At 36.6% G+C, this 25,346-nt stretch overlaps 1 long non-coding RNA gene across 1 annotated transcript in view; it reads left to right on the top strand.

Annotated features, from left to right (window-relative positions):
- The first annotated feature begins 200 nt into the window (after positions 1 to 200).
- The window catches only part of LOC119241127 (uncharacterized), a 178,359-nt gene continuing 153,213 nt past the window's right edge, over positions 201 to 25,346 (top strand). The window contains exons 1-3 of the long non-coding RNA XR_005124250.2: positions 201 to 301; positions 1,942 to 1,992; positions 3,897 to 3,931. This is a non-coding gene — a long non-coding RNA (uncharacterized LOC119241127). The remainder of the gene's footprint in view (positions 302 to 1,941; positions 1,993 to 3,896; positions 3,932 to 25,346) is intronic.

The raw sequence follows: 25,346 nt of genomic DNA, 5'->3' as shown, positions 1-25,346 counted from the left end.
ACACCTACTGTTGAGAAAACACTTTGTCAAGGGCTGTGTGGGTTACAAAACAGTTGGAGTCCCAGTCACTGCCTTCAAAAAAAAAGTATATGATTTTCCATGGAGCTTAATAAGACTGATACTTGCTTTTTGGGGAAAAGTCAGTATATCACTATAGACATTAATACCAATCTGGCAATCATTCTAGGAAACAACATATCCAAATGAAAAATCCAGGATTGTCAAGCAACTCATAAATGCATATTAAATTACTGCCCTGGGATGAATGTAAGATGAGCCTGAAGAAACTAAAGACCTGATGGTGAGCTGCAGTGTGTCTAGATCTTATAATAACATTTGATGTGATGGAAAGAAAAAAGTGGAAATTATGAGCATTTGATGTTGACAAAAGTTGGAAAATAAATGTGTTTATTCACTTGGCAACTTGCACTCTGCAATTCTGCTGTCAGGTCTGCTCGTTCAGGAAGGCTTGTTTTTAGGAATACAAACTGCTAAAATCAAAGCCACTGATGAGGCAACCTCAATTCAGCCCTTCCACATTTTCCACAATTAAAAACATGGAAACACATGAAACTTGCTCCTTTCACTGTTTGTGTGGGCTCTTCATCTGCACTTTTTTTCTTTGCTCCATTTCTAGATAATATCTTTCACTTCCATTGTACTTTTTAGGATATTACCCCTTACAAGAACAACCTCCTGTAGTTTCCCTTAACGTAATGTTCTGTGGGGAAAAGAACATGGATCTTGTCCAAGGAAAGGACTGTAAGCTGCTTCTGTTTACCAGCATGATCTTCTACTTCAAGTCCATGGAGATAGGAGGACCTATAGAAACAAAGGGATTAAGTATATTCTTTGTGCTCTTCCAGGGCTAATCCATGTAGGGATACTACAACGTTAATTTTGGTGAAGAGAATTCAGCAATAAATTCCATATAAAACATATCTTTCTATAATTGTCCACATTGCTCATTAAAATGAAACTTTTACTGCCTAATGGTTTTTAAAATAGTAATCAGTTGATATCTCTCCTTGATTGTACTGTGAGGATTTTGAAGGAATATAGCTACAAGTATAGACATGGGTGTGAAGCAAGAGTCTCTCACAGTACTCTGAACACATTAGATGCTTTTCTCCTATGTAAGGATTAGTTTAAGATTGCAGAGAAACAGCACGCGACTTAAATTTTGTTTCTGCCATTGGCCAAAAAAAGCACAAAACCTAGGAACCTACGTTCCTTTCCCAGGTCTGCATTAAATTAAATGTGGACTCTTGGAGAAATGACATTATCGATCTTGTCTTGGTTTTCATATTTATAAAATAATAATAAAAAATAGTCTAAATCAACATTAATAACTCTTCCATAGGAGTTGTCAGTCTAATCCTATAATAATTCCATAATTCTACAATAGTTGAAAATAAGAACTATTAGCACATCCTTTGGCTTTATACTGGCAATGTGCTTAGCATAGTGACCAACTTTCCTAATTGGTGGATTCATCTTTTATTTACTTCTTATTTTGAAATAATTTTAGATTTAAAATTTAGAAGAGCTACAAAGAGATACAGAGTGTGCCCACATAGTCCTCATCCAGCTTCCCCTAATGTTAGCAACTTGCCTGATCACAGTAAGATTATCAAAAATCAAGAAATTAATACTGGTACCATACAGTAAAGTACCAAACTTATTCACCTTTGACCAGTTCTCCACTCGGATCCTTTTGCGGTCCCTGAATCAATCTAGGATCCCACCTTGCTTTCAGCTCTCAGTTTTCCTTAATCCTTTCCCATTTTGGTCTTTTGGTGGTTTGGAAGGTATCCTTGTGGATTGTGCTAATTCTGAAGCAATCCCATCACTACACATGGAGAAAGTCCTTATCTGTTCTCTTTCCCCCATTAACAATGCTATTATTTTTATCTTTTTGCTCTCTGTTTTCTCACATAGGGTCAGCCTTAACTCTCATCTACTTGGGAAACCATCCCTGCAGTGACCAAAGTAAGTCTTTCTAGAAAACAGCTTTATATATTCTGAACCAGTGCCAGGAAAGATTGTTAGTAGGTTTGGTAAGTGTAGTGAACGAAAGTGATTCTTGAGAAAGCAGCCCTTATCTTCAGGAAACATGGATCTGTGGCACTATATGATTTTCATTCTTACATTATCTGTAGAAACGTATTAAGATCTTTGGCTCATGACTGAACACAGACTCACTTCACAGTGAATTTTTTCACCTTGAACTTTACAAAGATTGCCATCTCAGAAGTTTATGTGCAATAGAAAGCTAGATCTGGGACACATACTGGCACACCACCAAGAGTTTCCATACTGCACACCTGAAGCTTAGCCATTGGCTCCTATCTTAACAATTGGCTACACTAAAGCCGACAATAATTGTGAGATACGCCTCTGGTGTCCTGTGTGATAGGTTTTCATGGCTAACTGCTGAGCAGATGCCTCGAGTGAGACATTCCACCCATAGAGTAATTGGGAACTGCTGAAAGCCTTCCCCTTCAGGGGAAAATTTTGGAAGTCATGTCTTCCCTCCTACTGTTTAAGCATTGCAGATTGTCAAATTCTACATGACAGATGGATTATAGTTTGTCCTTTTAGTGACAGGAAAAGATGTTGCTACATCCTGGCAAAGGCATTCACTTACATCAAGATATAATTCTATTATAGAGTATTTGAAAAATGTTTTTGGTCTGTTTTAACAACTATAAAAGCTTTTCATTGTATTATGCCATAATTAAAAAATTGATTTTCATTAATGTACTAGAAATCCTATAGGGATCCTGTAATTACATGTAAGACTTGACTACTGTTGAATCAACTGTGTTGTCTTTGTAGTATATAGGAAAAATACAAGATACATAAAATGTGAGTTGTGAGTCATCTTGGTATTATTGGGGAAATGTTCTATTTATTTAAAAGCAAAAGGCAAATGTAGGTTCTTTGTTTTTTTTCTGTTGAAGTCATCAAAGAAACTTAATGTCTATTCTTTTAGTTTCCTGTGCCTCAATTTTTCTTATATTTATTCCCTCAAGTCTTTCCTGATTTTTTACCACATACTTTCTTCTTTCTATAGGTGCAACTGATTATTTCTTTCTATATGTGCAAATGATTTCTTCTATAGCAGTCATTCTTCAGGTCTTTTATCCATTTAGTTTGGATAGATAAACTTCAAAGAACCATTGTCCTTGAACTTTGTCATCTATTGAATGAATGAACTAGGAAGAATAGAATCAAATATAAAAACATGTTCTGTAGTCTGAAAGCACCTAAATGTTTTCATTTCCTGTTTAATCTCTTCTTTATGATCTATTCTTTCCTGAAAGAAAACATTTCAAGTGTGAGTAGGAAAGTCTTAAAAATCTACCGGTTCTTCCTGTTATGGACCATGGTTTAACCTCCTACTGTTCTTCCAGAATTTTCTATTTGCACTGATTTCCTCAAATGCAAAACATCCAACTCAGCCTGATTAATCCCTCGTACCACAATCTATTCATCCTACCTTCTCATTACATACCAGTAATGTGGGCTCACCTCAGAACTCTAAAGTCCAAGCTCCTAGATAATCCTTTACTCCATTAACATTTGATTTTGGGAAGGTAGTTAAGAAGCTCCACCAATTTTCCATTGATTTATCTCTGGAATCTGTCCCTTTTTTTTTTCCCTTGTGTCAATATTCAGAGATACTCATATATAGTTTTCTTTTCTTGTGCTGTCTTTGTCTGGTTTTGATATTAGGGTAATGTTGGCACTGTAAAATGTATTAAGGAATATTCTCTCACATTTTAAAAAACAATTTGAGTGAGATGGGCATTAATTCTTTTTTTCAAAAATGTTTAAATATAGTAAATGTTTCTAAAGTATTTTCTTTCTTTTTTTAATTTATTTTTTAGCATTAATTCTTCTTAATGGTTTGCTGAATTCATTGGTAAGTCATTTGGTCCTTGATTTCTGTTTTGAATAACAGTTTTTATTGCTGTTTCAACTTCCATGTTTGTGATTGCATTGTTTAACTCATCTGTTTCTCCTTATATTAGTTTTGGGAGACTATATTGCTCTAGAAATTTGTCCATTTCTAGGTAACAGTTCTTATTTAATTTTTTGGCATATAGTAATTCATGGTAGTCTCCTATGTTCCTTCATTTTTCTGTGCTACCTGTGGTAATTTCTTTCCTTTCTGATTTTGTCTATTAATATGATCTTCTGTTATTAGCATAACTAGAAGTTTATCTAGTTTACTTATATTTTCAAATAAACTTTTTATTTCATTTATTTTTATGTAGTGTTTTTATGTCTATTTCATTTAATTCTGTTTTTTTTACTGTTTTTTCCCCCTCTACTAAAATTGGGTTTTGTTTGTTCCTCTTTTTCATGTTGCTTTAGGTCTAATATACTGTTATTTATTTAGAATTCTTGTTGCTTCCTAAACTGGGCCTCTATAGCAATTATCTTCCCCCTTAAAACTGTTTTTACTGCATCCCAGGGATACTGGAAGCTTGTGTCCTCATTTTCATTTTTCTCAAGATATTTTTTGATTTCTCATTTAAATTCCTTATTTATCTAACAGCCATTAAGCAGCATATGGTTTGGAGTCTATGTGATCATACTTTCTCCTGTTTTTCCTTACAGTTGATTTCTATTTATGTGGCATCATAACCAGTGAACGTACTTGGTGCAATTTTGATCTTTATAGTTTTATTGACAGTTGATATGTGTCCCAACGTCTCTCAACATTATGGAAAATATTACATGTGCACGTTTAAAAAATTGTGTATGCAACAGGTTTTGGATGGAGTGCTCTGTAGATGTCTATTAGACTTAGTTTTTCTAGCCCCTAATGTAAATCTATTGTTTATTTATTCTTTTTTTAATTCATCTATTGTTTTAAGTGAGGTATTAAATTCCCCAGTATTATTATGTTGTCATAAATATCTCTGTTAATTGTCCTATGTATCCTGGTGCTCCATCACTCAGTACATACATACTTATGTTATTTCTTCATATTGTATTAGGTTCTTAATCATAATATAGTGTCCATCTCTATCTGATATTACCTTTCTTTTTTTTTTATTTTAAAGATTTTTTTTTTTAAATTTTTATTTATTTATTTATACAAGCACTGGGTATAGTCAGAAATGCAGGAGGGTGAAAGAATTCACCAGAGCCAGAGGGGAGAGCAGAGCAGGCAGACTGATGAAGTACACTGCTGAGGGGAGCAGCGGGTGGCAGGAGAGGTCTGCGCACCATGTGGGACCCTCCTCAGGTGGCTGGGGAGCAGCCGGGGATCGAACCGGCATTGCAGAGGCTGCAGGCAGCTTCGCAACCCAGCGCTCAACCGCTGCGCCACTGGGGAGGCCCTGATATTACCTTTCTTAATTGGAAATCTATTTTAACAGATTTAAGTATATCTGTTCCTAATGATTTTTTTTTTGGTTGCCATTTGAATGTGTAACTTTCTTGCAGCCTTTAAATCTAAATCTACACTTATCTCTGTTTGTGAGATGGGTTTTTAATAAATAACAGAAGATTGGACTTTGATGTGTATTCAACCACTCTATATCTTTTTAATGGTGAATTCTGGTCATTTACAGTTAGGTGATTATTAAGATATAAATACTCATTTTTTTGTTGTTGTTGTGTTCTCTTTGACATCTTCCTTCATGTTTTGTTTAGCTTCCATTTTCATTGTCTTATGTGTTGCTTCTGTTGTTTTTTGTATGAAGTTACTCTATGGTAGACTATTTGTATGATCTGTTGGCCACTCTTGTCTTCAGTGAATTCTGATGTTATATGATTTAGTTTCTATTAACTCTGTTATTCATTGTCTTTTCATTGCTCTATAATAACACCTTTAAAACTTCTTTCTTGGGGCCTCCCTGGTGGCACACAGGGTTAAGCGTCTGAAGCAATCTGCAGCCACTGCAGCACAAGTTCCATCCCTGGCCAGGGAGGTGACCCACATGGTGCAGTGGACCTCTCATGATTCACCTGCTGTATTTCGGTAGATCTGCCTGTTGTGCTCCCCACTCTGTCTCTGGTGAATCCTCTCACCGCTCCCCCCTAGCACTTCTGACCTGTGCCTCAGTTCTTGTATGCATAAAGAAATAAATCTTAAAAAAAAAAACCCACTTCTTTCTTGTGTGGCTTCATGGTGATAAATTTTAGTTTTTTGCTTTTTAGTGAAGCTACTGAGTCTTCCTTCTGTCTTGAATGTTAATTTGGCAGGGTAAAGGACTCTAGGTTGGAAATTTTTTTAAGTACTCTAAATATTTCCTGCTGATCCTTTTTTTTTGTGCTTGCAGTGTTTCCATTAAAAAAATATGCTGACAGTTTGGTGTTCCCTTATAGCTTACCCTTTTTCTCTTAATGCTTTTAGTATTCTATCCTTGTTGCTTGCTTTCAAAGGCTTTATTATAATATATCCCAGTGTGGTTCTGTCTGGTATTATTTTGTTTGGAACACTTTGGACCTCTCAGATCATGATATCTGGTTCATTTCCCAGATTGAGATAGTTTCCAGCAATTATTTCTTTAAATAAATTGTCTATGTCTTTCTCATTCTTTCCTCCTTTTGGGACACCCATGCTACAGATGTTATTTCTCTTTAAGTTATTCCAAAAATCTCATATGCTAGTTTCAATTTTTATTCTTTTTTTCTCTGTGTTATTCCATTTGTGTGCTCTCCAACATTGTCCTTTTAAACTCATTAATTCTCCTTATTCCTTGCATTTTTCTGCTGTTGAGGCACTCAATTGTATTTTTTAATTCTGTTACTTAATTTCCCGGCTCAGTTATGTCTAATTATAACTGCCTCGTGTTTTATTGGTCTTTATTCTGGTAGTGTTTTATATCCTCCATTTCTTTTTGATTTCCGTAAACACTGTTATAAACTTACCTTGAACCCCTCTCAGTCACATTCCACATTTCTGATGGACTGAGACTCCTTTCAAGATTTTTTTTTTTTTTACTCCAGCCTTTGTGGTGTGTGCTGCCTCTTCATTTTTTAATTTTTTTGTGTTATAATAGGGATAAACTATTTCCACCTGTTGAAGTAATAGAACTGGTACTAACAAGGGGTAGTAGGTAAACAAGGACCAGGGCCGTGGGGAACTGAAGGGTCACCTCCAGTGAGAGACAGGGATTCAGTCTTCCAACTGTGCTATAGGTTCCAGAGTTTAATGGTGGTGATCCACAATGACCCCCTCCTCTAGGCCAGCTCCTCGGTCTCAGTGTGATGTATATTCTTCTGTCTGCTTCCACTCTAGGCTATTTTTGAGAAGTAAAGGCAACACTGAGTATGGATTGTAGCTGATATGGGATCACAAGCCAGGATTTCTTCTCTTTTCTTTGCCAGCATAGAGCCTTATCCTAGAGAGTTTGCTCCTGTTATTAACAGGTTCTTGAGCTGTAGTTCATTCACATGTTCCTTTGCTATTTTGGTTTTAACCTTAGGATGGGGGGATGGCAGGTGTTCTAAATATCTTAGCCTCAGCTTCTAGTGGTAGCCTCTCCTATGAAGAGACACAGGTAATCCAACCTGTTTCTCCCTGCTGATTCGGGTTGAAGTTGTTCTACGTTGAGAGTCTCAGGCCCAAGTTAGTAATCCTCACTCTATACCCCCACCCAGAAGCTCTCTGACAGCACACCTTCACTCCCAAGAGCCAACCCCACACACCCTTATCCAGTGCAGTGTTGGGTCTCATTAGTCTCTGTTGGTGTGTACTGAAGTCAACCACTGAAAGGGTCTCAGCTCAGCCGTTGCCCCTCCCTCTTGTGGGTTGTACTGCCCATTTATTTCCATAAATAGAGTTCACTTCAAGTTTTTCCTGTCCCTTTCTGCTGGACTATTTCTCCTTTTTCTGCCCTGTATGCTGTGTTCATCCATTTTTCCTTCAGAGTTTTTTGGCTTTGTTCTACTGCAATCTAGTTGTGGGTATTTAGAGTAGCCCAGCCTGGAATCTTCACTCTGCTGCCATCTTGATGGGCTATTCCTTTCCACACTCACCTGCAGACAACTAGGCCCTTGCAATGATGATTTCACTCTTCTACATACTCCTGATCTTTTCTTTATACTTTCACCCCTCCATCTGAATTAGTGTCTTACATTCCTTTTACTAGAAAGGATTACTCCTCAGAATTCTTAATTCAACCTTCATTTACAGGGACAACTGCATATAATGCAAGGAATATCCTACTAATTAAACAGGAAGCTTATCTCTCTGACCTAGACCAGCTTCCAACATCTCTCTGAAATTCAACTACTTACTAATGGTTTGTGTCCCATTGCATCATCCCTCAGGTATTACTGAGACATAGATTATCATCTCTTCAGAGATATTTAAACTTTATTATCAACCAAAGTTGAATAGAGACCATTTTTCTTTCAAAATTTAACTTAGTGCCATCATAGAAAAAATAGTAATAAAATTGGCATTAGGTATAAAACTATCTAGCATTGAAGTTATTTTTCTAAATTTTTATTGCTTAGAAATATTGATATTTTTCCTCATATCTCAGTCCCCAATATGCAGTAACTGTAGGTTTCCCATTGTGCATGATAGTGCTCATGATCTAGGAGATTTAATGAGTTTCCATACTTCAGTGTAACATCTCATGAGAATTCCAGGTAAATATTCAATTTTAATAGAACCCCTTTCCTCCTAACTATTTTGCATAGAAAGTTGCTTTTGGTAATTCACTAACAATATTCTGACTTCAAGTTACCTTCTCAGTAATGCCTACCAAAAATCCAATGCAATCCCTAACAACACACTTTCATTCTAGCTGTACTGATCTCATATTCTGCACTAGTACAATGCTCATTACCATTACCATATTTTTTTGCTTTCAATTAAGAATGCCCTCATGCTTCCTTTCTGCTTATTAATGTGTATTCATATTCCGCCTCAATTCCTGCCACAACCTCTTGTGCAAAATCTCCTCACCCATACTGTTCCATGATAATCTACTTTTAAATAATACCACCCTTATAATATTTATATACTGCCTATGTCATATACTCTAATTTATATATATCAATAGGTTTCACTTATCTATGTCTAATTACTCATATATACTGTAAAATCCTAAAGAACTGATCATCTAAGCAATTTTTTTCCCAAACTCTTGCTATTAGAGATTTGAAGTATTATCAAATTTATCCTAATTGTTAATTTTTCAACCAACATATCCTAAATATAAAGATGAAGGAATCATCGCACTTTTTTTTAAAAGAAATATGTATATATTTTTAAGATTTATCTATTTATACAAGAACTGGGGTACAGGCCAGATGTGAAGGAGGGTGAGAGGATTCACCAGAGACAGAGCTGGGAACAGAACAGGCAGACTGAGTGAAATACGCTGCTGAGGGGAGCAGTGGGTGAGACAGGAGAGGTCTGCTGCGCCATGTGGGTTGCCCCCTGGCTGGCCGGGGATCGAATTCGTGCTGCAGAGGCTGCAGATTGCTTCATAGTGCGGTGCTTAACCTCTTGAGCCACCAGGGAGGCCCTCATCACACCTTTTTTACACTGAAGTATGACTATGATATTTGAAAAAGTTTTGATTATCAGTCAACAATATACTCATATAAGCAAACATAAAATAGTTTTTCTTTAATTATGCCAGCTTTGAGATAGTTTTGGCCATTGGGTGGGGAACTCTCTTTTTATAGAAAAAAATATTTTAACAACTATGGGTATTCTCACAGTGTCAATCATTTGACAGATTGTTATTAAATAAAGACCTATTTTAAATTCTCACAGCATGAGGTTAATTCCCTAAGAGTTTGCAAGTTTGAAAGTGGATGTCATGAGGATTAAATATAATGTTGTTCCACTTTCGTAGGAGCAAGGAAGAAGTGGGAAACAAGATCTTTTTATTTATAACTCTCACTTTGGCCATCACCATTTGAGTTTTCATGACCTTCCTTTCTAGTATTATCAGAAATTTGGTGTCAAAGAGCTCTAAAAAATTAGCTGGATTTGCAAAATACTCCAAGATAATGGAGTTTTTTTCCCATAAATTCAGTTTGCCAAAAGCCCATGAACACTCAAAAAATTGTATGATGAAACTTTGAGCATTATAAAGTTATCAAATAAAGAATAAGTCATGTCAAAAATGAAAAGCAGGAATGTGTAAAGTGTTTAAGAAGTGGTTCTTGATCCATATAATGGACCCTTGTTCATGAAACCCTTTTTCTGCTCTGATCCTTATGTTGGGTGACTCATGCTAACCATCAGAGTATCCAGCTTCCCCTGAGAATGATTTGCATATGTCGTAAAGGAGAGATATTAGCCATTAGAGATCAGTGTTTGTCCATTAGGAATTAAAATGTGTTAGGACTAAAACTGTATTAACTATCATTGAATTAACAAAACATTTGGTTGCTGACATTTTAAGTACCTTGTTAATTGTATTTTAATTACCCATTGTCTGCAATCTACAACTATCAGCAATTTGAATTTTCACTCTTTCACATTAATTACATATTCTATAATGGCTCTAGAATCACAGTCTGATGCATTCTGGTACAAATTAACAAGTGTAACAAGCCAGTGCTTTACAACCAATTTACCCTCCAAAGGATGATTGTAGTAACTGCAAGTTCATACTTATGATAATTACTCCAGTGAGTAATTTAGAAGGTAGACTTCGCTGAATTTAGCATTCATTCTTTTTTCACCCAGTTCATAGTTTTAGGGACTTTACACTAAAATAGTGTCATCAGAAACTTTGTAGGCATTTCATTCTATTTTTTAACAAATTTTAAAAAGTAATGTATCTCCCACTTTTAGTGAAATTTTTGCCAACCAAAAAATAATTGGATACTACACTGCCAAATATCCAGAGGGCTAAACCTGTCTTACCACCCCCCACCAACCCTGCATATGTGTGATTTGAAAAGGACCTGGAACTCCTCTTTCCACAAATATCTGTTAAAGTAGCTGTCTGTTCCAATTACCTGGACCTTATTTCTCAGTCAACACATAGGAACAATCTAATAAAGAATTTTTTGATTTGCTTATTTATATATGACAAGTCTTGCAAAAGCAATAAAATTAAATTACATGTGGAAGAACTTTTAATGACTCCTTTTTACTGAAAAGGATAAAAATAACATAATATTTGGACTGAGCTAGAAAATGTAGGACATGTGGTTTTTAGATATAGTGTTTTCTACATTAGAGTCTTATTTCCTAGAGTTCTGAAGGCATTGAAATCCTTGAGAGGCCCCAATTACGATGCAAATTCCCAGGAGTAGTATTACCTTTAGAATTTATCAATGAACACCTTAGTGAAAAATAACCCATAGCAAGTGAGAATTGGCAATAACTTTGCAGAATGTCAGAACAGGGAAATGCCAAAGCTACATCACTTAATTCAGTCTTCTCTGGAGCTAAGAAGAAGGTTAAGTAAAGAAATCAGAAGGAAAAAAGTAACACCTAATTTTAAACTTGCTTTATAAAATACATGCATAACACATGTAAACACATATAAACACACACATATATATGTGCATTATACATGTTTTTTTTTCTTATTTGAATAAAAGCCTGCTGAATCTCCATGGTCTCAACCCCTCTTTGCCTATCAACACGAAGGTTAAGACTTCTGTATAGTAATGATTCAGATCCATTAAATTCTTCAGTTACTTTAAGCCCCATTTTCTTTTAATTCCCATTTTCTTCAGATGGCATGGTTCTGTATCTGAAAATCTTAATGCAAAATCAAGAAATATATTCATGAATGAAAGAATAGAAGGAAAATTCTTAGCAATCAGGCACATGAATATGATAAAGAGAGTACAAGTTGCTGAGAATGATTCCTCAAAAATGAAAAATTATATATATAAAGATGTTTGAGACATATAAAGTTCCTCCCCCCTCCATGCTTTTATTAAAAATAGATGCTTAGGGGCTTGAGTTCCACCCCCCTCCGGTTAATCCACATATGGCTCAGCAGGCCTCTCCTGTCTTGCCCATGCCCACTTCACCCCTTAGCTGTGTATTTCAGTAGACCTTCCTGTTCTGCTCTCCACTCTATCTCTGGTGAATCCTCTCACCCCATGCACCTCTAGCCTAGACCCCAGTTCTTGTATGCATAAATAAATAAAAATAAATCCTTATAAATAAACAAAATAGATGCTTAATTTAAAAAAAATAAATGATTATGTGGTATGGTAACATATTCCATCTAAGAGATGTGATCCTGTACCTCTCAATCATATACAGTGTTGTAAACCAGTGCTACCTCAATAAAAAAGAATTCTAAAGGCTAAAGCATATTACAATATTTCCTCTCTTCTTTCGTTCTGCTTCTTATAAACTACTAAACTCTTAAAATTTTATCTGTCCTCATTTTCAGTCATTTGTAGTTCTAACAATGACGAGTCAAGGTGCCAAAATTGTGTGACACTCCATTCACTGGAGAATATTTTACATGTTTGTAAGGTCCTGGTCTAAAAGGACCATATAGGATTTTAGAGCTAAAATCATCAAAACCTGTTTATGTGCCATTCATTATTTATCAGACAACACACTAAGACATCCAAGGTTGAACCATTTTCCCAATAATCCAGTAATGATAAATGTTGGAGTTTGGACTGGAACAGAAGTTCCTTGCTTTCTAGGGGAAAAACTCATACTCTGACTGTGTCCTATTAATATAAAGAATTGTTACCTTTGCAAAGTTTAGATTTTTGTTGTTTATTTTCCTTGTTGCTTCTATTGTTTTTCTTTACCCACTGGATCTCTTATATTTGTACATTCATAATTAATTAATCTTCTAAAGGGCCTTATGTGGGCACTGATTTAGTTATCAATGAATCAGCTTAAGACTTAGGACAAGCCCCCTTCTAAATGCCCATCATTTTCTTGTTTGAATAAATATTTATGAATCATTTCATTTTCTTATATTAGCATATAGTTAATTCATTTTGATTATTTGGTGGCTTTTGGCTCCTGGAAACAAGAAATTTGGGAAAGAGAAATAGATATAAGAAGATCCTATAGTTTTCTCTGTAAGAAAATAATTTCACTATAACATAATATATCTAGGAGTACTGAGACAATTGCACCAGCAGTCTACCTTTTCTAGCAGCCTAAGAGAAAGCAAGTAGTTAAATCTACACAATCAATAATCAGTTCTGGCTGAGAAATTGTTAACAGATTTGGGTTTCTTACTTCATATTACCAAATCTGCCCCATCATTGAGCCTTATATATTCTGCTTTCTTCTTTTTCCTCCTACCTTATCATGTTAGCAAAAATAGAATAAATGGGTGGTACTTGTTCAACTCTAGGGCTGTTTAAATACATAAACTTCAGTTATTCAACCATAGTTTATCTCCTTTTCCTGACTGTTTCTAGTAAAACATATTAGGGACTTTGCCAAAGATTTTGCTCTGCCCTTGCTCTACGCTACCTCCGAATAGGCTGTTATGGCAGCTGGATTATATAATGCTTTGCCACTCAACACGTGAAAGTGCTTTGTGCCTTCAGATGCTTCCCTAAAATTATTTGCCAACTATTAGAAAGACACTTGTACCTGATAAATTTCCCAGCCTGGCCATCTTGTGATAGAGTCCATTTAAGCAGGTAAACTAATCCCAGACTCCTGGTAAAATATGTCTCAGTTATTTAATCTGTCCATATTAACTTCATCCTGACATCTTGAATTAAGTAGTTTCACTTAGTATTGAATACAGGGGAGTGTGATAACTAATGTAAACTGCAACTGCAAATAAAATTAATCTTTAAGCAGATTTTTTAAAATATTTTTTATATCCCAAAATTGATACTCGAGAGTCTGATGTATGAAAGAGAAATGAAGCATTATGGCAACTTAAAAATCTTTAAGAGAGGCCTCCCTGGTGGCACAGGCGGTTGAGTGCTGCACTGTGAAGCTGTCCGCAGCCTCTGCAGCACAGGTTACATCCCGGCTGGCCAGGGAGATACCCACATGGCGCGGCAGACCTCTCTTGTCTCACCTGCTGCTTCCCTCAGCAGTGTGTTTCAGTCAGTCTGCCTGTTCTGTTCCCTGCTCTGCCTCTGGTGAAACCTCTCACCCTCCCACACATCTGGCCTGTACCTGGGTTTTTGTATGCATTAACAAATAAATCTTAAAAAAAAAAAAAAATCTGTAAGAATTGGTTATCTCAGCCCAGTACCAAATTTACTAAGATGCATTTAGTTGCATACATTTTTGTAGCACACACAAAGTTTTATTTACATTCTAGCTTCACATATGGAAATACTAACTTGGCTCTGTTCTATCATCTTGGATTAGAATTAGACTCTTCATTCTCTTAAATCTTTCCATTGAAGGAAGAATTTTTTTAATTTACAAAAATCTGGTATGTTAGAAGAACCTTGTCACAGAGTGATGATTTGGCCAGTGTTGTTACTGAGTTGATGAATGGAAAGAGTTTATTCACCACCTGTTGGAAAATGTTAGTGTTCATGTTCAATCATGTGCCTAATTTAGTGTGTAATTGGAAATGTAGCGCTTGCAAGGCAGGCAAATCTTTTTGAAGATTTAGCTATTTATATTGAGCGTATTAATTACACTGAAGTAGAGGAGAACACAAAGCTATCGGGAGAACAGAGACTACTTTCAAAGTAATGGCACAACAGGACACACACTGGTTACTTAGAGAGATAAAAGACCTGTGTTGTCTGAGTAAGTGTGAAAGACTTAAGAGCTGCCATAATATCACCATCACAAATTGTCAGCAGATGTTTCTTCTATTCAACTAAAATGGGCACTAGTCCTTACCACTGTAAAATACATCTACCAGTGGCTTTTAAAGTCCTTGTGTCTTTTTTCTGTCCTATTTTAACATTTTCCTGCTGAGTTTATTTATAAATATAAATGTGAAATACTATACACAACAGACACATGGCAACTCCTGCAGTGTTCTTCCATTTTCCGCTGAGTCCAAACATTCAACACCACTGAGTACAAATATTCAACAGGATGATTCTCAGAATTTTTCCAAGAAAACTTTTAATGAATGTGGCCTGCTTGTCCAACATCACCACGCGGCAGTATGTGGTCCCCTCACACAAGAACCATTTTGTCCATGTCAGAGTTGGCACTTAAAATTAAGTAACCCTTAAAGCCTCATGCTGCCAATCAAGCTCCAATGGGGAAAGGAGAATGCAACATCAAGAAGAAATTGGGAGCTAAAAGGATTCGCTAGCAACCATTATATGGTGGGGGGAAAAAAGAGGCGTGGGAGAGGCTGAATTCAAAACAGCAAAAATGCTCAATGGTGGTCACTGTGCACAGGAAGGGATGCTAGCCCATTTCTAAAAACTTTATCACACTGTAGCAGAAGTGGAGAAACTCTTCTTAAGCCTATGCACCTTCAAAAACAGCGAATCTTCTAGCTGTCACATTGACATATCACACACTTAACCAACTCTGCGTGTAACTCCAAAAGCTCTGAAGAGCAATGAATATCAACCATTCTCGAGAAAAGATGCCTCTGATGGGGAGCAGAGGCGGGAGGAGGCAAAAAAGATTTAAATCTTGTTTTTCAGTTCCCTTTACTGTCCCAGTTGTCTCCCTGATATTTTCCTAAAAATCTCCAGTCTGTAAAATGTCTTCTTTATCAGCAAAAAACTATGAACCAGAGACACTTTTTGGGGGGTGGGGGGCGGGAGGGGAAGGATTGGGGTCAGAATGGGGCGTTTGCATTTGTATGGGGGAATATAAAAATAAAATTTATTATTTAAAAAATAAATAAATAAATAAAAATAAAAACAAAGGGAAAAAAAAATGTCTTCTTTAATCCTTTGTCTTATCTTTCTCACTCCCTTATCCTTTACGATACTGTCTTCTGAGGAGAGTAACCTCCATGCATGTCCTGCTACAATTTAGCTCCCTTCAGCATTTTCCTTCTTCTCCTCTGCCCAGCATCCTCAGTTAGCCCCCACGACAGAAAAACAAGGAAGCAAGAGGGTGAGAAAGACTAGGAATACCTACCCTGAACAATTTTTTTTTTTTTACTGTTGCACTTCTATTTTAATAGTTATCTTGTTTATATTAACATTTATGCTTAAGTTTTCTTGACATTCTCACATTTTCTTTGAACATAAATAGGTTAAAATTTTCTCAAGAAAATGAGTCAGAGAAAATATGTATAAAAGAAGGCTAGTGGTACTTTAAAGAATAACCAGGGAAAATGGAAAAAATAGGGCCTCCCTGGTGGTGCAGGCAGTTGAGTGCCTCACTGTGAAGCTGTCTGCAGCCTCTGCAGTGTAGGTTCAATCCCAGCCGGCTGGCAAGAATCCCACATGGTGCAGCAGACCTCTCCTGTCTCGCCCACTACTCCCCTCAGTAGTGTATTTCGTCAGTCTGCCTGTTTTGTTCCCCGCTCTGTCTGGTGAATCCTCTCACCCTCCTGCGCATCTGGCCTGTACCCCAGTTCTTGTATAAATAAATGAATCTTTAAAAAAAAATCCTTTGGGAAAAAAAAAGAAAATGGAAAAAATAGATTGGTTGAGGATCACCTCATTTCACTACTGTATTTTGGTGATGGTGATGTGTACTTTTGTAGGTGACATGCTGTACTAATTAATTTGACTCATATTACCCTTCAATGACCAGATCTTAGAAAGTGATAATGCCTTAAAATTAGAGAACTGAGAAGCTTCATTTACAGGTTCTCCCACTGCAAAATATATGTTTTAAATTGTTTTTTTAATGTATGCTGAATTACCTAGTTTAGAAAATTGATATTTTTATATTTTTATTAAAAACTTCCTTCTTAAGTGATAGTTTCACTTCTAGACATTCTCTTCCCTACACCTTATTCCAGAAGTATCTGTTAAAAATAGTTACAAATTATGCTATGACACATCTGAAAACATTCAATGATTCCTACTTCCTTCAGAGTAAAATCAGACTGCAAACTCTAAGGCCTTCAAGGTCTTCTGTTGTCTGATGCCAAGGTACTCTCCTAATTTATTTCCCACTGTTTCTGCTCATGTATTGTTTGTTCAAAGCAAACCAAACCAATAATTTGGGGTATCATTGTTTCTCAGATAAGTCATATATCTAAGGAATCCTATGACTCTGTTCAGAGTCAATTTACCTGGAATGTGACTCCCAGCTGTTAACCTATGCTGCTGAAATCTTACCACATGTTCAGACCCAGCCTAATACTGCCTGTTCTGAGAGTGTTCCCTGAGTTTCTGGAACCGGTCTTTACCACCTTCACTCTCCTTGTTTCTCTTTTATCTAACACATTTGCCATATTAATTTGAATACTAGCTTATTTCTTCCATCCTTAGTCGCAAAGCTAGCAAGAAAAGAGTTTACTATTCCTGGCATCCTCTACAAATAACACAGTGACCTACACATAGAAGATATTCAGTCAATATGTTTTGCAAACAACCTGTTTTCTCAAATAAAATGAGCACTCATTGGTTACTGCCATCCATCTGTAATTTCCTACAGCAACAGTAATGAATTATAGTTTCAGTGTTCATAAATTACAAGAAACATAATACCTTAGACATGATGAAAATAATGAATTCAGATTAAACAAAATGCAATCTATTTAGAGAATTTAACCAAAGCGTATATGGCATAATTTGACCAGATGCATTTAGACATGGAGTTATGCAACTGCCAGTAATTAGAATGGGATTTTGCTATTTTGTCTACTTTACAGGGAAATATAAGAATAGAAATTTTACACAATACTACAGTAAGACTATATTAATAATTTCTAAGCAAATATATATTCCATGGCTCTTTGTGATGTGTACATGCTATACATCTATGTCCATTCAGGAAAATATTAAGTTAATGGGATTCTCTGTAGTTGACAGCTAGTCCAAAAAGCAAAATTAGTAGTAATAGATCATACAGAAACAACAATTTAGTTATTCCATTTAATTTTATCCTAATAGTATACAAATAATTTTCCATTCATAGAGATATATCCCGTAATGGTATACTTCTTAGAACCAATAGTTTTATACTGTGCTGGGTAAGAAATAGAAGCTATATGTGTGCTCTTATTGGACTATTAGGGAAGTAATATAGAAAAATCCACACTTACTACCAAATTTTTCCTCCTCTGAAGTAATTTTGTGTTTCCTTCTGATATACTGATAGCTCCTTTCCTTTTTCTAAATGGATCTCTCAGGTATTATGGTTTTGAAAGCAAGTTGTATTATTCCTTTCAATAAGAATCTGCAATAATAAACATTTTGAAAAGACTGCATATAAATTGATCATTCAAAGGTATTTTGTCCTTCAGGTAATGATAACCAAAGAGGCACATATACTGCAATTGCCTAGCAAATGTCTTACATATAGTAGGAGCTCAAGAAACATCATAAATAATAATAACAATAAATGAATAATAAGTAATAAATGAATAAAGAAAGAATGTATGCATGAATAAGTGGAGTCTATATTACCTTGAACTGAAACACTGACTAGATACTATTTACGTCAGTAATAAAAGCTAACAAACTCAGAAAAAAAGAAGAAAATACATACCTGTGAATTTTCCAGTAGTCATTGTTATCTATGACTTTATTTATAGCCTTTAATAATTTGCTGATAACTTTGGAGAATGCCATCAATGAGAAAATAGTATAGTTATGAATCAGAAATGAAAAAGATTGGTATCATTCAAAATACCTATTTAAATGTAAATGTATGAGTTTTTTACTATTGGTTTCTTCGGCAAACAATTCCCTGAAATATTTCTGATCTATTTGCTTTGAGAAAGTTCCATATGCCAATAAATACAACTAAATTCTTTCCTAAAAGTAATTCTTAAGCTTCATTTATTTATTGCTTCTGTATAACTATACTTTCATCTTCAAAGTTGACTCTGAGGTTCTCTGACTTCTAAACTTGGGTGGGAAAGTCACATTCTTACATGTGTTGCAGGCTGGATCTTAATAAAACTGTTGAAATCTTTCTGTGGCTTTTCCCCTTTTGCTCCAGATTGATAAGCATCTGATATATTTAAACTTTCAAACTTCCAGATTTCTGAAGTATCTAGTGATTTCTATTTTTTTTACATGCAAACCACACAGTTACTTTATGATCATGATTCTCTTTCTGAAAAGAACACTTTAAAAACACAAAGTCAAAGCCAGAACACACCACATTTCTGACCCTTTGTAACCATTTGTCTTAGAATTATAGACTAAATAGGCATATTATTTGCCTTCCAAGTTATTCCAGATGACAATTTTGCCATGATGTGGGTCTCCAACTTTCAAGTTTAGTTTTTTACTTTCATAAAGTTTAAACAAGTTTTCCATCATGTGTTTCTGCCATTCTCTAAGGACCTCAGCATCTTCTACGTTCTGCCAGAGACAGCATCTTCCTATACTGCTCAGTACTATAATGGTACAAACTGTGACTATCACATCCCATGACTAAAAACCAAGTCACGTGGTTTCACTTAACTGTGATGGAATCTGTAAAGGTAGTTTTGTGCATACGAAGAACAGAGAAAGTGGATTTAGAGATCAGATAATTTCTGGCATGACAAAATCTCTACGTTGCTTGAGAACCAGATACCAAGGGTACACAGTCACAACAATTCCAGATTATACTTCAGAACTAGTACAGTAGAGACACATTGATAGCCACTGGACAGACACATTGCAGCCAGATGTAGTGGAAAGGACTATTCACACTGCTATTAACCAGCTAGCCCTGTATCTCTGACAATGAGGTATAAATGTTATCACTTTCACTTGAGTCGATTCTTTGAAATCTCTACCTCTATCAGCCTTTCAATGTCAAGAGAAAAGAATCTGTTTGATAGGCCTTGGTAAGACTGAGGAAGTAAGTTCTGTCATGTTCAGCTTCAATGTGCCAAGCTCTTCTTCAAAAGAGAACGAAGGGCCTCCCCTGGTGGCGCAGCGATTGAGCGCTGGGCTGCAAAGCTGCCTGCAGCCTCTGCAGCGCTGGTTCAATCCCCGTCCGCCAGCAAGGGTCCCACATGGCGCGCAGACCTCTCCTGCCGCCTGCTGCTCCCCTCAGCAGTGTACTTCATCAGCCTGCCTGTTCTGTTCCCTGCTCTAGCTCTGGTGAATTCTCTCACCCTCCCACACTTCTGACTGTACCCAGTGCTTGTATAAATAAATAAATAAATCTTAAAAAAAGGGGGACTCCCAAAACATGGGGGCAAATTTCATACAATGAGTAACCTCCTCCCCCTAAAAAAATGAGGACAAATGTGCAGCACTCTTAATAACAAGACATTACATGCCAGTGGAATTATTGAGGTCATTTTGTGATTCTCAGAACTAGTCTGGATTTTTGGCTACAGGCAAAGTCTAAGAATATTTTAATTCATTGTGAAGGTACAATCTCTTTTACAAAATGTTGATAGTCAGGGGTAAGAACTGTCATCAGTGATGTAAATATGATGAAATATGAGAAGAGTCCTGAATGTATCACATCCCAATTTATACATGGTTGCTTTATGCATTTAGAGAATGAAACGAGAAAATATATACTTTGAGAAAATACCCTCGGTAATTTCAGAACACATTAGTTTAATAGTGCTTCAAAAAGATTTCAGTATCAACACTGACAGTAAAATTCTAAAGCACTGCCTGAGGGGGCAAGTGGGGTCAACATTATTCATTCATTGAAGTCAACATGTTTAGGTACGTGACATCAACCTGCCCAATAGTCACATGATGCCATGTTAATGAATATGGAGCTGTAGGAACTTAGCTATGTCCAATGGGTTTTCTTTTAATTCTGAGGGAAAATGATCACTGAAAATCAAATTCACGTGAAGCCCCGAGATGAAGAAGCTGAATAAAGTCATCACTCATGAAGTAAAATGAAAATAATCAGCCCCACTGAAAGGAGAATGTGCATCATTGATATTGCCTGGGTGCTTCATCCAAATGAAAACATTATCAGCTGAATGCATGAAAATACAAGGTGAAAGATAGGTTTTGATTAACACACACTTCCTAGGTAAGAATTCCTATGATAGAATAATATAGCTAATGGTTTCATGATAGTGAACATTGTCAGTTACTTCTGTGTTGTTTTCACTTATACAATACCACAATGGTTAGGACGTGGACTCCTGGTTCTCCCAGTCATTGCTCTGGCACCTTAAATGATTTGGTTGGTTACTCTGCCTTCATCAGTTTCACCACCAGTGGGGGAGGTAATAGTTCCTCTCTCATAAGATTATTTAACAGTTTGGCAAATGCCTACTATGTATACCAGAATCTACTGTATGTTCTAGCAAACATTTGTGATTAAAACAGACAAAGTTCTTCCCTTATGGAACTTACATTCTAGTGGTTTCTAGAGATAAGTTAGATAACACAGAGAAAGCATTCAAAAAGAGTCTGGCACAAAATGAGAGTTCATTACATATTACTTATTCCTTCCTTAATTTTGACTGCCATCAGCTCACCCCATTTTATTTCAGTAGCTTCCTCACTGTCCTTATGGTCTTACCTACCTTAAGTCTTCTTTCTACTATTAAAGAGCAACTCAGATTCATTCAGCTATTACTATAGAAAAAAATCTGATCATAGCACCATGCTGGCAAAGTTCAAGCACCTTGACAGTTTTTCATAGTCTGATCCTTGCTTGCCTTTCATCTTATCTCTCATCCATTATTTGTCTCATCCTCCACTCTAAGCTATGTGCACTCTTGTTTATAGTCTCCTTTCTCCCTGGAGTATCTTTCCCCTACTTTGCCAAGTTAACACCTATGCATCCTTGTCAGGAATCAGCTCAGAAATATCTCCGCTAAGAACCCTTTTACACATGGCCCACCTCTGCCACCCTAAGACATGGGTAAACAAATCTATCAATACTGAACAATCATACCTAATTACCCCTATCATAGTGTTCATTGACAATACTACTTTTTAAAAAATTTGTAAATTTTCCTTCATCACCTAATGGCCTCCCAGATCAGAATCAGAATCTAACTCTTATTTTCTTTATTATCACCAATGATAGGCACACTGAGATTTCTCAGTACACATTTTTGAATAAAAGGTTTGTCAACTATGCACAAGGTATGATACTGTGTCCTGCAAGTGCTTGCAAGTTTTGCCCAAGTCGTGCAATAGTATAGTCATGCCTTAAAAAATAGTATAGTCATGCCTGAGCTCACATTAAAGAGATGGGAGAATTCTTCCTGTGATGGTCAATTTTGTGGCAATTGGACCTGGGTATAGGGTGTTCAGACATTTTGTTAAACTGTATTCTGGATTCATTGGGGAAGATGTTTATGAAAGAGATTCCCATTTGAATTGGTGATCTGAGTAATGCAGATTCCCCACCCCGACGTGGATGGGCCTGGTCCTTACTGTTAGAGGACTGACTAGAACAAAAGGTAGGGTTAGAGAGTAGTCTTCTCTCTACGTTAAAGTTCTCCAGCTAGGGCACTGGTGGTTACCTGCTCTTGTACTGGAACTCCTGGTTCTAAAGCCTTTGGACTAAGAGTGGAACCACATCTCTGGTTCTGCTGGGTTTCCAGCTTACAGGCAACTGATTATAGGATTTCTCAGTCTCCATAATCACATGAGTCAATTCCTCATAATAAATTTCTTTTTATATATACCTTCTATTTCTGTTTCTGTGGGAAACCCTGACTAATACACTTCCTCTCCAAAAGTTAAATTTGTTTCTAACTAGAATCAGCCAGGGCAGAAATTTCTCTCCTAAAATGAAGTAATGACTAAAGGGAAAAAGAAAGGGGCAGGAGTGGGGGATTTCCCGAACTCACCAATAGATAGAATTCTCAGCAAGTTATTTTCCTTCAATTGCTAAACAGTGAAAATATGTAAATTGTTATAGTGAAGATGATGCCCTCGCTATGAGGCCAAACTAATTCACTTACTGGAAGCAACTGTTTAGTGACCGTAGTGTAGGAAATGAGTGAACTTTTTTTTCCATAGAGGGCCACTTAGTGAATAAGATTTTGTAGGCCTTACTGCCTTCATCACTACTGTTTAACTATGCTTTATGTGCAAAAGCAGCCGTTGATAACACATAAAAAGGCTGTATTCTAAGACTTTTTTTTTTCAGTTCTGAAATTACCAATTTCCTGCTCTGTAATTATATGTGGGTCTCTTGAACTCTATTAATAAAGTAACTACCTCCCAGGTTTGCAAGAATTGAATGAACTATGTGCCTCAGTTGTTTAGGGAAGCATGTGAAATATCGAAAATGCTACAGAAAGATAGTTTTTATTCTTTTCAGTTCATTTTATTTGTCACTAGAAGGTTTGGGGTCTTCTACACAGTGACTATTAAAAAAAAACAAAAATTTAATGTAGCCTGAAATGAAGTTACGGTAAATTTTCCAGAAAAATATTTTCAGTACCGCTGTTAATGTGATCTGGAGCTTTGGAACATGTTCTACAAATATTTAGTAATCTTATGCTTAGTAATGTATCTTCTTTAGCAACAAAGAATGTCTAATTGTAGTAAGGGCTGAGAAACTGTCTGTTAAAAAAACAGTTTAGATAAGATTTGAATATTGTTAGCTGCTTCAGCACTTAAGCTTTCTTATATAACTTCTCAAGGTTTTCACCTTTCATTTTCCACATTTACCCAATTTTTGTCCTTTGCAATTCAAAATCTTCTAGTTGTCTAAAAATGATTGTTAATAATGCAGTAAAAAAAATGGCCATATTTATTTCTCTTTAAGGTCAGTCAAAAAGATTTCACCTCAGATTATCCTCTTTTCACCACTTTGATCAATTTACACTTGTCTTGACAATTTATACTCATCTTGAATGCTTTTATTTCTCTTAAATACGTCATGACCAAGTGCTGTATCCTGGGAGTTCACAGTTCTCAGGACCCTCCCTCATTATTCCTTACTCCCCCACTTTATGGTTCCCTCCACCCAGATAGGGAAGCATGTAAGTCCTTTCATCTGCATTCCCAGGACCTGAGCTATGTCTGGAATGCCTTCTCCTGCCATCCTTGATGGGTTCCCTCCCTTCTATCATTTATGGAGCTTATCAGATCACACTTTCTTCTCAACCTTCCCCAAATAACTGAACATGCAGAAGTATTCCCTACCCCCACTGTGGCTTGGAAGATAGGAAATTTTGCCTGTAAATGCAGGGGGCCCTGTGGTACCCAGTATTTACACTTTGTTAGTGTGTTGCTCTAATCTTTGCATTGTATATGATCTGAATGCCGTTCTTTCAGGTGACCACCATTATGGATTGCTAATTCCAGTAGGATAAGTTGGGATTCTTTTTGTTTCCCCTAGTGGAAGTGTTTTCCCTCTAGGAACCATGCCTTCGAGAAGCGCAGAGATATAAAGATGGAACACATATTCTCAAAGAAAGTCACTTATAGTGAAGGCAGGTCACAGTGTGTGGTAAACACTGGTCTCCAAAATGTCCATCCCGGGGCCTCCCCCAGTGGCGCAGCGGTTGAGCACTGGGCTGTGAAGCTGCCCACAACCTCTGCAGCACCAGTTCGACCCCGGCTGCCGTCAAGGGTCCCACATGGCATGCAGACCTCTCCTGCCGCATTCAATGCTCCCCTCGGCAGTGTATTTCGTCAGTCTGCCTGTTCTGTTCCCCGCTTTGGCTCTGGTGAATTCTCTCACCCTCCCGTGCTTCTGACTGTACCCAGTGCTTGTATAAATAAATAAATAAATCTTTAAAAAAAAAAAGCCCATCCTTTCCTGGAGCCTTTGACTACAATGTTATATGGCAAAAGAGGTTTTGCAAATATAATTAAAATGGTGATCTTTAAGAAAAGGAGACTGTCCTGGTTTATTTCGGTGGGTCTAATCTGTGATTACATGTAATCATATGATTATTAAACCATTATAAATAGAAAAATTTTTCCCTGCCTTGAGTAAGATACATACAGCAAAAGGAGAAGAGATAGTCACAGTTTGAAGGGCACTAGGCTGGCCCTTGCTGGAGGAAAGTCATATGGAGGAGTGAATGAAGGCAGTGTCTGGGGGCCAAATCATATCCCCAGGGAGCAGTCTGCAGAGAAACAGATTCAATACTAGATGTGAAGAACTGAAACCCCAAGGAACTGAACTTAGTCAACATCCTACATTAACTTGGAAGGGGATTTATCCCTCCAGCTTCCAGTAAGTTCTATAGACCTGCTGATATCCTGACTTGGGGTTTAAGAGACTATAAGCAGAGACCAAGCCTACAGAGCTGTGAGATAATGGGTTTTGATTTTAAGCCAGTGTTTCTGATAATGTCTTACAACAGTAGTAAAAAAAAAGTTATACACGGGACTACTCTTAGTTTAAACCTTTGGTTTTCCAATTTTTGTGTTGTAAACAGAACACCATAAAATAACCATTG

The sequence above is a fragment of the Talpa occidentalis genome, unplaced genomic scaffold, assembly GCF_014898055.3.
Source record: "Talpa occidentalis isolate TD23 unplaced genomic scaffold, MPIMG_talOcc4v2.1, whole genome shotgun sequence".
In the NCBI taxonomy this organism is placed as follows: domain Eukaryota; kingdom Metazoa; phylum Chordata; class Mammalia; order Eulipotyphla; family Talpidae; genus Talpa; species Talpa occidentalis.
This window is presented reverse-complemented; position numbering and strand designations above follow the sequence as displayed.